Source organism: Neofelis nebulosa, chromosome X (assembly GCF_028018385.1).
Source record: "Neofelis nebulosa isolate mNeoNeb1 chromosome X, mNeoNeb1.pri, whole genome shotgun sequence".
NCBI classification, from domain to species: Eukaryota; Metazoa; Chordata; class Mammalia; order Carnivora; family Felidae; genus Neofelis; species Neofelis nebulosa.
Genome location: NC_080800.1, coordinates 42,844,506 through 42,858,138, shown reverse-complemented (window position 1 = coordinate 42,858,138; position 13,633 = coordinate 42,844,506). Strand labels below are relative to the sequence as shown.

Below are 13,633 nucleotides of genomic sequence, written 5' to 3'. Positions count from 1 at the left end.
CGCTTAACCAACTGAGCCACCCAGGCGCCCTGAGTCTCTGAGCATGAAGTCTCTTAGGCTATCTGGGGTTTGTTTCTAGAGTCTGAAGTCTTTGATCTATTTATTTGTTTAAACTGTGTGCCAAGTTGTAAGGTCTCTGAAATGTTTCCACATCTGCACATACCACATCTGCATCCAAGGTATGATGTCTCTATTGTGAACTCCATGTCGCAGATTTTGGCGTGTCTGAGATATTTGGGGGCCTTTGTTACAGGGTGTTAAGTCTCTGCACTGTTTTGGAACCTTTCTTCCAGGGTGTGGAGTCTCTGATTTTTTGAATGTCTGTGTTCTTGAGTGTAAAGTCACAGAAGCCGTTTAGAGATGCTTCCAGAGTCTGAGGTCACTGTGTTATTTTTTGGTTCTGTGTCTTGTCCTGGGATTGGAAGTTCCTGAGTTGTTTGGGAATTTATGTGCAGAGTGTCACCTTCTGAGCTGTTTGGGGTCACTATGCCAGGGAGTGGGTCACAAGGTTTATGTCAAAGCTCTTTGAGCTGTTTGGGTGTGAGGTCTCAGAATACTCTTCAGGGCTGGGGTTCCTGAGTGGCTCAGTCAGTTAAGCGTCCAATTCTTGATTTCGGCTCAGGTCACGCTCTCACAGTTCAAGAGTTCAAGCCCCGAATTAGGCTCTGTGCTGTGTCAGCACGGAGCCTGCTTGAAATTCTCTCTCCCTTTCTCTCTGCCTCTACCCCACTCATGCTCTCTCTCTCTCTCTCAAAATAAATAAACTTAAAATTTTTTTAAAGAAGACTTTTCGATGCTCCTCTTATGTCTTTGAGCATTCTTTTCCCTACCTGCTCCTCCCTCATTAACAGTATGTCCTTTGGACAGTCCCTTGAGCACATACAGGTGTGTCGCCCTCATTCTGTGTCCAGGCCTCTGAATTGTTTTGCGATCTGTGTCAAGGGTACGAGGTCTTTGCCTGGATGTTTTATGTAGATCCCCGGTGGGGACATCTCTGAGCTGTTTTGGGGATTACTGTGTCCATGGTATAAGGTATGTAACCTATTTGGGGTTTGTGTCTTAGTGTGGAAGGTCCCTGGGGTGCTTTAGTGTCCTAGGGCATGAGGTTTCTGCGATGTTTGTAGTAGTCTGTAGCCAGAGGACGAGATTTATAAAATAACTGGTTATCTATGTCTTGTTACATGAGTTCTTGGGGTTTTTTTTGCTTGTTTTTTTTTTTTGTTTGTTTGTTTGTTTGTTGTTTTGGCCAGCCTTTGGCCAGAGTGTGAGGTCTCTAGGCTATTTTGTGGTCTGTGTCCACAGTGTGAGACCCCTGAACTGTTTTGGGCTCTGTGTCCCGTGGTGTGAGGTCTCCAAGCTTTTCTGTGCTCTGCGTTCAATGATATGACGTCCCTGAGCCACCTGGGATATGCTTCCAGGGGCAAGGTCTCATTCTGTTTCACAGCCGACTGGTACTCCATGCTATAGCATGAATCACCTTGATTAATTTACCCTTTTTCCTCTAGTTGTTCGCTGCTCCCATTCTTTTTATTTTTTTTTTAATTAATTATTTTGAGAGAGAGAGAGAAGGGGAGGGACAGAGAGAGAGAGAGGGAGAGAGAGGATTCCAAACAGGCTCCATGCTGCCAGCTCAGAGCCCGTCACAGGGCTTGAACCCACCAACCTTGAGATCATGACTTGAGTGGAAACTGAGTCACCCAGGCGCCCGCTCCTCCTTGTGCACACTGACCGGCTCATGTGTATTTCCTTAGAACACATATTTAGAAGTGGAATTGCCAGGTCCAATAAGTTATTTATTCAGCAATATTTATTTACTCCCTTTTGAGTACCTACTGTGTGCAGGGCAGTTTTAAGTGCGTGTAGAGACACAACCACATGCACAATGGTGATACTAGTGGGGAGGGATATCCACTTTTATTTTGATAGATGCTGCCACATGAATTCACACTTCTATCAGTGGCATCAGGAGAATTTGAGTACCTCTTTATGCGCCAGAACTCTGCAGCGGGGGGTGGGGGGGGGGACACCCCGGAGTCGCATTCAGCTAAATCATCTGAGGATGGGGCTGGGACGGTCCATTGTGGGATATGAGGGGGAGCATGGAATGGAACGTGTGCAGGGGGAGGAAGACCTCCGAGTATATTTAGTTGTGTTGGAGTGAACTGAAGATTGACTGACTCCTGGGACATTAACATGAAACTGCCCTTCACGGGCCGCACACATAAAAGAGCTTGAAGGGTGGGAATGAAGAGTTAACCAGACAGTGCACCTCTGGGGCATACCATTGTGCGACATGGAAATGGAACGGTCTGCTCTGGGAGGTACCACGGGTGGGGGGAGGGTGTCGTGTATTTTGGAAGAAACCACTATGTATGTAGGGACACGAAAGGTCTCTTCGTTTTGCGCGTGCATCGGCTCGGCTCCAAAACGAGAAGACCATAGCGCTGCCCTGACCGACCTGAGCCTCAGTGAGGGCGATGGTGGACCCCATCCTCAGCCTAAACCCTCCACCCATCCGGAAGCCACCGCCCACCAGGATCTTACGTCTGGTTGGCTCTGAAGACTCGAATCAACAGCAGGGGTGGGGTGGGGTAGAAGGCTGCGGAGCAATGATTGGCTCCGCTATGAGAAGGGCGGGATCAAGCCCTGCTCTGAGTGCTGATTGGCCACCGCAAGATGGCCCACCCAAGCTCTTCCAGGGTACCGAGGTTTTCGGGAATCACTTATAGGCTACGAGCGGGTCGTCTGGCTCCTTGCTGCTATTGGCTGCTGACTTGGCGCAGGCGCTATGGCCCCTGCGTTGGCGTTCGCGGTTGCAGAGGCAGGGCTTTGGCTACGGAAGACCATAGGTTCGAATCCCGCCTGGGAACTTCAGTTTGCGCACCTGTAAAGAAGCTGGCATTATTGGCTAGCACAGAATGTGTCGGGTAACCTTTTCTATTCTCTTCTACCTGTTCTGTTTTTAAAACAATGCTTATTGTGTCCCATTATATTGATTTCAGGACCCACTCACTGTTCACAGCAGCACTGAGAAAAATTCTTCACTGGGGCTCCTGACAGCTATATTTCAGGCTACCTGTAGGTCCGAGTTCTGCAGAGAAGGTTCAAGGTGATCTCATGATTCTCCTCTAAAACATCTCCTCCTCCCCCCAGAGAGGATGACTTGGAGGCTCCCTGCCCCCTCTGGACCAGGCCTGAGTAAGGGTGTGTGGAGGAGTGTGTGTGTGTGTGCGTGCCTGTGTGTGTGTGTGTGTGTGTGTGTGTGTGTGTGTTTGTGTAGGGGAGTAGGGAGAGGGGGTGGGCCATAAATGCATCATAACTGCATGATTTCATGCTCTGGGATGGAGAAGTGTGTGGCATTTAAAGGGGAATTTTGAAAAGGGCAAGATGTAACTGAATGATAAACTTTTTAATGATGGGATTTTAGGCATGAAGCAGGGGAGGTGTTTGGCTGAGTGTAGGTAAGTAGAAGGAAAGTAGTTCTCAAGCCAGTCAACTCATGCTAAGGTAGCTCTTACATGCTACATGCAGCTTGGAGGTCTGTGTCACAGAGATCTAGGTCTTCCAGGTGTTTGTGGGGCTCTGTCTCAGGGTGAGAAGTCTCTAAGCTGTTTGGGGATCTTTGTATCAGGATGTGCAGGGGTTTTTTTTTCTCTTAAAATGGAATTTCATTGTGTTTTGTTGGCATTTCTCTGACTACTGTTGGGGCTTAATACTGTTTTCTGAGCTTGTTGGCAAGATGTGTTTAAGTTTTACAAATTCCCTTTTACATCCTTTAATCTTTTTGAAAAATTATTTTAAATTTTTTCTTTTTTCAACGTTTTTTATTTATTTTTGGGACAGAGAGAGACAGAGCATGAACGGGGGAGGGGCAGAGAGAGAGGGAGACACAGAATCGGAAACAGGCTCCAGGCTCCGAGCCATCAGCCCAGAGCCTGACGCGGGGCTCGAACTCACGGACCGCGAGATCGTGACCTGGCTGAAGTCGGACGCTTAACCGACAGCGCCACCCAGGCGCCCCTTGAAAAATTATTTTAAAATCATTTTAGACTTAGAGAAAATTGCACAAATAGTGCAGAGAGTTCCTGTATACCCTTCACCCTGCTTCCCCTAGTGTAAAGGACTTACATAACCACAGTGCGAGCTTAAAACCAGGAAATGAATACTATTGTTCATGAACTGTTGCTCACCTGTTTTCTGTCTGTGACCACGGTGTGAAATATCTGTCTATTTTGGACCCAGTGTTCTCTTGGGTTCTGTGTCGCATGCCGTGATGCCTCTGAACTTGGTGTATGTTTCTAGATGCTGGGTCTCTCACTTCCTTGGGGGTTTCTGTCTCAGAGAATGGTATCTTTGATCTGTTAGGGTCTCTTCAGGGCATATCCTCTCTGAGCTGTTTTGGGCTTTCGTGTTCAGGGTGTGAGGTCTCTGAGCACTTTTTTTTTTTTTTTTTTTTTGATACAGACAGCAAGTGTGAGCACATGAGCCGGGGAAGTGCAGAGGGAGAGGGAGAGAGAATCTCAAGCAGGCTCCATGCTCAGCATGGAGTCCAACATGGGGCTCGATCCCATGACCCTGAGATCATGACCTGAGCCAAAGTCGGACGCTTAACCAACTGAACCACCCAGGTGCCTCGGTCTCTGAGTACTTTGGTAGTCTAAGTTCAAAGCTATGTGAAAAAAAAAAAGCTATGTGTACTCCCAGCTGGTTTTTATTGGTCTCTGTCAGAGATTATGAGGTCAGTCAATACTTTTGGATTCTGTGTCCAGGGCAGGATTTCTCAACCTCAGCACTATTGACATTTTGGACTGGAAAATTCTTTGTTATGGAGGGCATTGTGGGATGTTGTACTAGTTTGCTAGGGCTGTTTTTTTTTTTTTTAAAAGGTACCACAAACTGGGGGGCTTAAGCAACAGAAATTTATTTTCTCATAGTTCTGGAAGCTGGAAGTCTGAGATCCTGGTGTCAGCAGGTTTGTTTCCTTCTGAGGGCTGAGAACAACAATCTGTCCATGCCTCTCTCCTAGCTTCTGGTAGTTTGCTGGCAGTCTTTGACGTTCCTTGGCTTCCGCTGCATCAGCCCAGTTTCTTCCTTCATCTTCACATGGTGTTCTGTGTGTGTGTGTGTGTGTGTGTGTGTGTCTGAATTTCCCTTTTTTATAAACACACCAGTCATATTGGATCAGGGGCCCACCCTACTCCAGAAATACGACCTCATTTCACATCTGCAGCGACCCTCTTTCCAAATAAGGCCACAATCTGAGGCCCTAAGGGTTAGGACTTCAACATATGAATTTGAGGTGTGTGGGGGGCATAATTCAATCATAAAAGATGTTTACCGTGGGAAAGAAAGGAAAGAGGGAGGGAAGGAGGGAGCAGTCCCCAACATCCAGTGTTGTCTTGGTACTCCCGGCTAGGCCATGTTATTCTTCTGTTAGATATAAACAGTCTCAAGAATACTCTGAGACCAAGGTTACTCTGAGACCGTGATAAAATGAGACAAAGCAAAGCTACTTTATAATGTTGTCTAAGCACAGACAAAAACTGGTCATTGTGCCACCTCCCCAGATACCAAACATCCCCCTCTCTTGGTTAAAACGAATGACTGCTGCTTCTTTACTGATTTCTGCTTTATCCTTACTGTAGTCTGCCCTCGCTGTAGATAAGATTTATTGAGATACCTAGTCATCAAATTGCTCTCACTTTCTGACAGTGTCCAATCTAGAGTGAGCCCCACTTCTTTCGATCTTCCACCAAAACCACTCAACTGAAGTCCTGATCCTATAACTGGTTCTTTCTTTTTAAAAAAAATTTTTTTTTAATGTTTATTTATTTTTGAGAGACATAGACAGAGCATGAGTGGGGGAGGAGCAGAGAGAGGGTGAGACACAAAATCCAAAGCAGGGTCCAGGCTTTGAGCTGTCAACATAGAGCCCCACATGGGGCTCAAACCCACGAACCGTGAGATCATGACCTGAGCCCAAGTCGGAGGCTTAAACAACTGTACCACCCAGGCACCCCTGGTTCTTTGTTTATTGTTTTTTTATTTTTTAATGTTTATTAATTTTTGAAAGACAGAGAGAGACAGAGCACAAGCAGGGGTGGGACAGAGAGAGAGGGGGACACAGAATCTGAAGCAGGCTTCAGGCTCTGAGCTGTCAGCACAGAGCCCAACGCAGGGCTCGAACTCACAGACAATGAGATCATGACCTGAGCTGAAGTCAGATGCTCAACTGACTGAGCCACCCAGGCACCCCTCTTTGTTTTGTTTTGTTTTTTTAATACTTTTTAATTTTTTTAGTAAGCTCTATGCCCAACATAGGGCTTTGAACTCATGACCCTGAGATGAAGAGTCGCATGCTCTTCTGACTCAGCCAGCCAGGCACCCCTGATTGGTTCTTTCGGATACCCTCTTACTAAGGCATCTCTTGGCTCCCATGGTGTGCGTTCTCCCTCACTGAAATGCATAATGAACCCTACTTGTTCAATTATAGGTATGTTCCCGGGGGGTCTTTGGCTAAAGGTGGCATCCCTGATCTCTACCTACTAGATGCCAGTAGCACCTCTCCCCTCCCAGCTGTGACAACCAAAAATGTCCTCAGGTATTGCCACATGTACCCTGGGGGGCAAATTGCCTCTGGTGGAGAGCCACTGGTCCAGGGTATGAAGTGTTTGAGCAGTTTGGGGGGCTTTGTCTCAAGTTTGCATTCTCTGAGGTGTGTTTGGGTCTGTTCCTCAGGATATGAAGTCACTCATCTGTGTTAAAGTCTCTGTCCCAATGTTTGAAAGCCCTGAGCTCTTTGGGGTGCTGTATAAGGAATGAGTGATCTCTGCCAGAATTTGGACATGAGGTATTTGTGGTGCATGCGCGCACATGCACACACGCACCACCACCACCCCTCCCCCCCCCCCACAACACCATCCTGGCTATACGCCAGTTCAGAAAGGCTGTGAGAAATGGGGGTCGTGTGATTGGTAGTGAAGTGCTCCGCATGAATTCACAGCCACCCCAGCTTCCTTATCTAGACCAGGAAATACAGGTGGCCACTTCCTTCAGAACCTCTGTCTTGCCCTTTGTTCTGGAGGTCACAGAGTCTCCCTTGGTCCCATTTGTGGAGATTATGTTGTGGGGAGGTGTTTGTTGTGTCTCCTCGCACCAGCCCCAGAGTGGAGAGCCCTGTCTTGGGATGGATTGTTCAGATGGATGTTGGAGTCTATTTCCCCTCAGGCCTTGTCCACATCCAGGACACATGGGTGTTTGGGGCCTGGTAGAACCTGTTTCAGAGCCTGGAACCCCCAAGTCCTGGTTGGATAGAAGGGGAGTCCAGTGTTTTGGAGGTTTTGCAAGACTGCTCTGAGTACAAATGGACTCTCCTGATTTCAACCCCCTCCCCACTAATCACGCATCCCTTCTGAAAGCAAAATTCAGGGTTGGGGAAAGGGGTGAGGTACAGGTAAATGCCATCTCTGGCCAGGGGGCCAGTGTGTGTCTGAGACGGTCTCAGTTGGACCATGGGAGTCATGTGCACATATTGCTTAATATAAACGTGCCTTGGGTTCAATAAAGAGTAAATATTCTCTAGAATTGTGTTTCCATCTCTGGTAAACCCATAGTTTTCCTTCAGCTGAACCTTTGAGAACATACATAATAGGCTGCACAGGATGGGGCAACAGTGAGAAAAAACACTGTTTTTCTTGTGAAAACTAAATCCTGTTATAAGAGAGACAGGTTTGTCCTTTTATGCAAGAGACAGGGTCTGAGCTCTAGAGAGAGGCTTTGGGGGAGGGCGCAGGGCCTCGGTGAGTCAAAGAAGTCAGAAGTTAAAAAATATAGTTTGAACTAAATGCAAATGAAAATAAAACTTACCAAGTTTGTGGGATACAGCAAAGCAGGGCTTACATAGAGGAAATTTTTAAGGCATTTTGGCTTCTGTCTTGCTCTTTCTTGGATCACGCCCTCTAGTGGAAGCCAGCCATCCTGTCGTGAGGACACTCAAGCAGCTGCATGGAGAGATCTACTTACCAGAGAACTGAGGTCCCCCAGCCCAAAGCCATCACCAAATTGCCAGCAATGTGAGTGATCCAGCTTGGAAGCAGCGCTTCCGGCCCCACTCAAGCCTTCCAATGACTGCAGCCTGAGAGACCCAAAACCAGAGCCATGCAGCTAAGCTGCTCCTGAATTCCCAGCTCCCCCAAACTGTGTGAGATGATTAATTAGTGTTTGCTGTTGTTTCAAGCTGCTAAGTTCTGGGTTCATTTGTGGTGTTTCTGAGCTCTCTGAGGGTCTCTGTCTAGGGTTTGAGATTTCTGAGCTTTTTGTGGCCTATATCCATATCTGGGTGTTGGGGACACTCCATGTTGCACATTTTTAGGTCTCTGATCTCTTTAGGGTCTCTCTCTGGGTTTTTAGGCCTCTGAACTATTTGGGGATCTGTGTCTGAAAACATGGGGATTCTGGGCTGTTTCTGGTTAATGTCCAGGACGTGATCATAACTGTTTGGGATCCTTTAATCCCAGGATATGATGTCTCTAAGATAACTTTGTACTTGAGTCCAGAACTTGAAGTCTCTGAGCTCCTTTGCAGTCTGTGTTCTGGGTGTGAGATCTTTGAGGTATTTGGGAGTCTGTGTCTCTGGTTTCACAGCCGTGAACGCTTTGGAGGACTGTATGTAGGTTTTGTTTGTTCTTTGAGGTGTATGGAGTTTTAAGTCCCAGGAAGAGACATCACCGAGGTGACTGGAATCTGCATCCAGGTGTTCAAACAGTTTGGGCCCCTGAGTCCCTGGATATGAAGTCCCTGCTGTGTTTGAGAGTCGATGTCCAGATATTGATATTTCTGGTTTTGAGGGCAGGCGGAGCCTGTGTTTCAGGTTGTCAGCTCTCTGAACTATTTCTGGGTGTGTGTCCCAAATGTGTGGGGTCCTAGACATGGCTGTAGCTCTGTGTTGTAGTATATGAGGTCTCTGTTCATGGGTGTATGTGGCAGCGTGTGAGGTAACTGAACTCCTTCAGTGTGTGTGCACAAGATCATAAGGTCTCTGATCTGTTTGGGTGTGTGTTTCCCAGCATGAGAATTTTTTATTTGTTTGCGGGTGTATATTCCATGGTGTTAGTTCTCTAATCTGTTCGGATGTGTATGTCCTGGGTGTGAGGTTTCTGCTATGCTCGTGGGTGTATGGTCTAATGGTGTAAAGGTTTCTGATCCACTTAGGGGTATATGTCCCAGGGTATGAGGTCTCTGATCTGTTTGTCATTGTATGTCTCAGGATGTGAGGTCTCTCTTCTGGATGCATGTCAAGGGTAGGAGGTCTCTAATCTGTCTTTAGTTTTATGTCCCCGGATGTTAGATCTCTGGTCTCTGTGGGTATATGTGCCAACGGGTGAGCTCTCTGTCATGTTTGTGGGTATATGTCCCAATAGATGAGGTCTCTGAGGTCTTTGTGGATATATTTTCCTGGTCGGTATGTTTCTGAGCTTTTTTGGTTATGTTTTGGTTATGTTCTCTCAGGGCACTCTGGTCCATTTGTTGGGTGTATGTTGCAGGCTGATAAGGATTGTCTGTCTGAGGGTGTATGTCCCAGGGTGTGAGGGTCTCTGCTGTGTTTGTGGGTGTATGTCTCTGAATGTGAGATATCTAAAATGTTTGTGAGTATAGTTCTCAAGATATAAGTTCCCTGAACTCTTTGTGGGTGTGTGTCCCAGAAAAGGAAATCTATGATCTATTTGTGAGCATATGTTCCAGAACATGAGGTCTCAGAGCTGTCTGTCCCTGTGTGTGTCCCAATATGTGAGGTCTCTCTTCGTGGGTGTAGATCAAAGGTACGAGTTCTCTGGTCCTTTTGTGTTGGTACCTCCCAGGGAATGAGGCCTCTGAGCTGTCCGGGGTGGGGGAATTTCACATAATGTGAATTCTCAAGTATGGTTGTGGCTATATGACCTAGCATATAGGTCTCTGATCTCTTTGGGTGTGTATGTTCCGTAGTTTGAAGTCTCTGAGCTCTTTATTGATGTATATTCCAGGATGTGAGGTCTCTGATCTTCTTGTTATATACTGCTAGTACGCGAGTCTGCCTTCACTAGTATATGTCAAAGTCTATTTGTGGGTGTATTTCCCAGTGTATGAGGTCCCTGATCTGTTTCCAGGTGTTTGTTCCAGAGTAAGAAGCCTCTAATATGTCTCTGATCTTTTCATAAATGTATCAGGAGCTTGAGGTCCTTCATCCCTGTGGTTGTAATTCCCAGAGGCCTTGTCCGTGTTGTGTGTGTGGCTCTACGTCCAAGAATGTTATGTATCTGTATTGTTTCTGCAAGTATGCCTCAGTTGTGAGGTCTCTGATCTCTTTGTGGGTATATTCATCAGAATGGGAGATCTCTGATATGTTTGTGGGTGTATGTCCCAGAGTGTGAGGTCACTAATGTTTGTGCATGTAAACCCCAGGATTTGAGGTCTGTGATATGCTTATCACTATAATTATCGATGTGTGAAATGTCTCTCATGGGTGTATGCCAAAGGCATGAGCTCTCTGATATGTCTGTGTTTATATGAACGTGGGTGTAAGATCTCTTATTTGTTTATGGGTGTATGTCTCAGTGTGTGAGGTTTGTGATGTGTTGGGGGGTTATATCCCATGGTCTGTTCTGTTTGGGGGTTATTTGCTGGGATATGACGTGTATGTATTTTTATCACTGTATATCCCAGTATGTGAGGTCTCTCAGATGGGTGTATATAGAAAGTGTAAGGTCTTTGATCTATTTGTGGTTATATATCCCTGGGTGTGAGGTCTCTGATAAGTTTGTGGATTTAATTCTTTTTTTTTAAGTTTAATTTTTTAATTTTTTAACTTTTAATTTTTATTTTATTTATTTATTTATTGAGAGAGAGAGTGTAGGAGGGGCAGAAAGAGAGGGAGAGAGAGAGAATCCCAAGCAGGCTCCTCACTGTCAGCTCAGAGCCCAATGCTGGGCTCAAACTCACAAACCATGAGATCACGACCCGAACTGAAACCAAGAGTTGGCCGCTTAGCTGACTGAGCCACCCGGGCACCCCACATGGATTTAATTCTTACACTTTGACATTGCCTATCTGTTTGCAAGTGTTATGTCACATGATGCGATATCTCTGATCTTTTTGAGGGTGTAGGACCCGCAGTGTGAAGTGTCTTTCTATTCCTCGTGTATTTCCAAACATGTGAGGTGTCTCACCTGTGTGAGGGTGTGTATCCCACGATGTGAGGCCTCTTACTTATTTGCAGGTATATTCCCAAGATGTGAGCTCTTTTCCTCCCTTTTGAGCATATGTCCCAATTTGCTTCGTTTCTGAGTATATTTCCCGCTCTGTGATGTCTCAGCTGTTTGGGGTGTATACTGCAGGATTTGAGCTCTCTGGTGTATCATACATGTATGTCTCAGGTTCTGAGGTTGCTAATGTCTTTGTGGGTGCGTATCACAGAATGGGAGTCTCTGATCTGTTTGCGTTTGCCAAGGGTATAAAGTCTTATATGGTTGTGCATATATGTCTCAGGATGTTAGGACCCTAGCTGTTTGTGGGTATATGTCCCAGGATGTGAAGTGTCTGACCTGTTTGTGTGTGTTCGTCCATGGGGGTGAGATTTCTGATCAGTTTTTCAGGCACATTACATCCCAGGATGTAATGTCTCTGATCTCATTATGGGTCTAATTCCCAGGATTTAAGGTCTCTGATCACATATGGATATATGTCCCGGAATGTGTTTCTTTACTTTTTACAAGTATATGTCCCAGGTCGTAGGTTCTCTGATCTGCTAGGGGGTTCTTTGCCAAGATCTGAGGTTTCTGATCTGTTTATGGGTATGTGTCATAGAATGCGAAGTCTTGGCTCTTTTATGGTGTGTTTTATGTCCAGAGTGTCAGGTTTCTGACTTCTCTGTGGTTGTGTGTCATGGTGTGAGGTCTCTTCTCTGTTCCTTCCTGTGTGATTCAGTATGTGCTCTCTGGTCGTGAATTTTGACAAGGATGTAAGTTCTCTGATCTGCTTGTTGCGTATTGCAGGATATGAAGTCTCTGATCTGCTTGGTGGTGAGTATCCCAGTGTGTGAGGTGTCTGAGCTCTGTGTGTGTGTGTGTGTGTGTGTGTGTCCCAGGTTGTGAGGTTTCTGGTCTGTTTAGGAGTGAATGACAGCAGGTGCCATATGTGAACTCTTGATGGGTATATGTTCCAGGCTTTGAGGACTGTGACATGGTAGTCGGTATATGTGCTGGGCGCGAGTGGACGTGAGAACCATAATCTGTTTCTGGATGTACCACTCAGCGTGTGAGGCCTCTGAATTGTTTGTAGGTTTCTGTTGCAGGATTTGAAGTCTGCGATTTCTTTTTATCTTTAAGTAAACTCTACGCCCAATGTGGAGCTCAAACTCGTGACCCTGAAATCGAGGGTCGCATACTCTACTGACTGAGCTGGCCAGGTGCGCCTAGTCTATGATTTCTTTATGACTAAACTTTCCAGGCTGTTAGGTCCCTGATCTGTTTGTGGGTGTATATATGAGGTGTGAGTTCCCTGACTGGTCTGTGGGTGTATGTCCCAGGATGTCACATCTCTATCAGTCTGTGCCATGTACGTCATGTCTGAATACTCGCCTCCCCAATGATATCCACGTCCCAATCCCTGGAACCTGTGATTATGTTAACTTTTTGGCAAAAAGGACTTTGTAGGTATAATGAAGTGAACCACTCTGAGATTGGGATTTCATCCTGGACTATCCAGGTGGGCCTAACATAATGATTAAAGTCCTTATATGTGGGAGGCAGGATGGTAAGAGTTGGAAATGGCAGTGTGACAGTGATACAAGCTGAGTCAAAGATGGTGACATAAAGATGGAAACAGACTCAGAGAAAGAGCTACGACAACTGAATCAGAGGGAAGCGAAATCGGAGAGAGATCTGAAGAATGAAACCCTGCTGGCTTTGAAGATGGAGGAAAGGGCCATGAGCCAGGGAATGCAGCAGCCCCTAAAACCGGAAAATGCCAGGAAATGGATTCTGTGTTGGAGCCTCCAGGAGGAAGGCAGGTCTGCTGACAACTTGATTTTATCTCTGTAAGACTCATTTTCGGGTTTCTGACCCATAGAAACGTAAGGTAATAAATGTGTGTTATTTTACAACACTAAGATTGCAGTGGTTTGTTTGTTACAGAGGTGGTAGGAAATGACTGCAGTGTCCCAGGTTGGGAGGTCTCCATCTGGTTGTCGGTGCACATCCCAGGATGTGAACTCCACCATCTATTTGTGAGTGTGTGCCTGATGGCAGGAGGTCTCTGATCTGTGTGCAGGTGCATGAACCAGAGTGTGAGGTCTCTGACCTATTTGAGGGTGTATGTTCCAAAATTTGTGGTCTCTGGGATGTTTGTTGGTGTACGTCCCAGAAGGTGAGGTCTCTGATCTGTTTGTGTGTGCGTGAAGTTTCTGAGCTGATTTGGGGTGTATGTCCAGTATGTGAGGTCTTTATGATATTTGTGGGTTGCATCCTAGGTTATTAGGTCTCTGATGTGTTTCAGATATATTTCTGATGGTGATGAACTTTCTGCTTTCAATGGTGGTATGTATGCCAGAATCTGAGGTCTTTATTTTCTTAAATATTGTGGTTTTTTTAATGTTTATTTA

General features: G+C 46.1%; 1 long non-coding RNA gene across 1 annotated transcript; it reads left to right on the top strand.

Annotated features, from left to right (window-relative positions):
- Nucleotides 1–2,718: 2,718 nt before the first annotated feature.
- On the top strand, nt 2,719–13,137 carry LOC131501841 (uncharacterized). Its single transcript, XR_009256904.1, has 3 exons — nt 2,719–2,849; nt 3,003–3,109; nt 7,963–13,137. It is a non-coding gene; the product is annotated as an uncharacterized LOC131501841 (long non-coding RNA).
- The last annotated feature ends 496 nt before the right edge of the window (nt 13,138–13,633 follow it).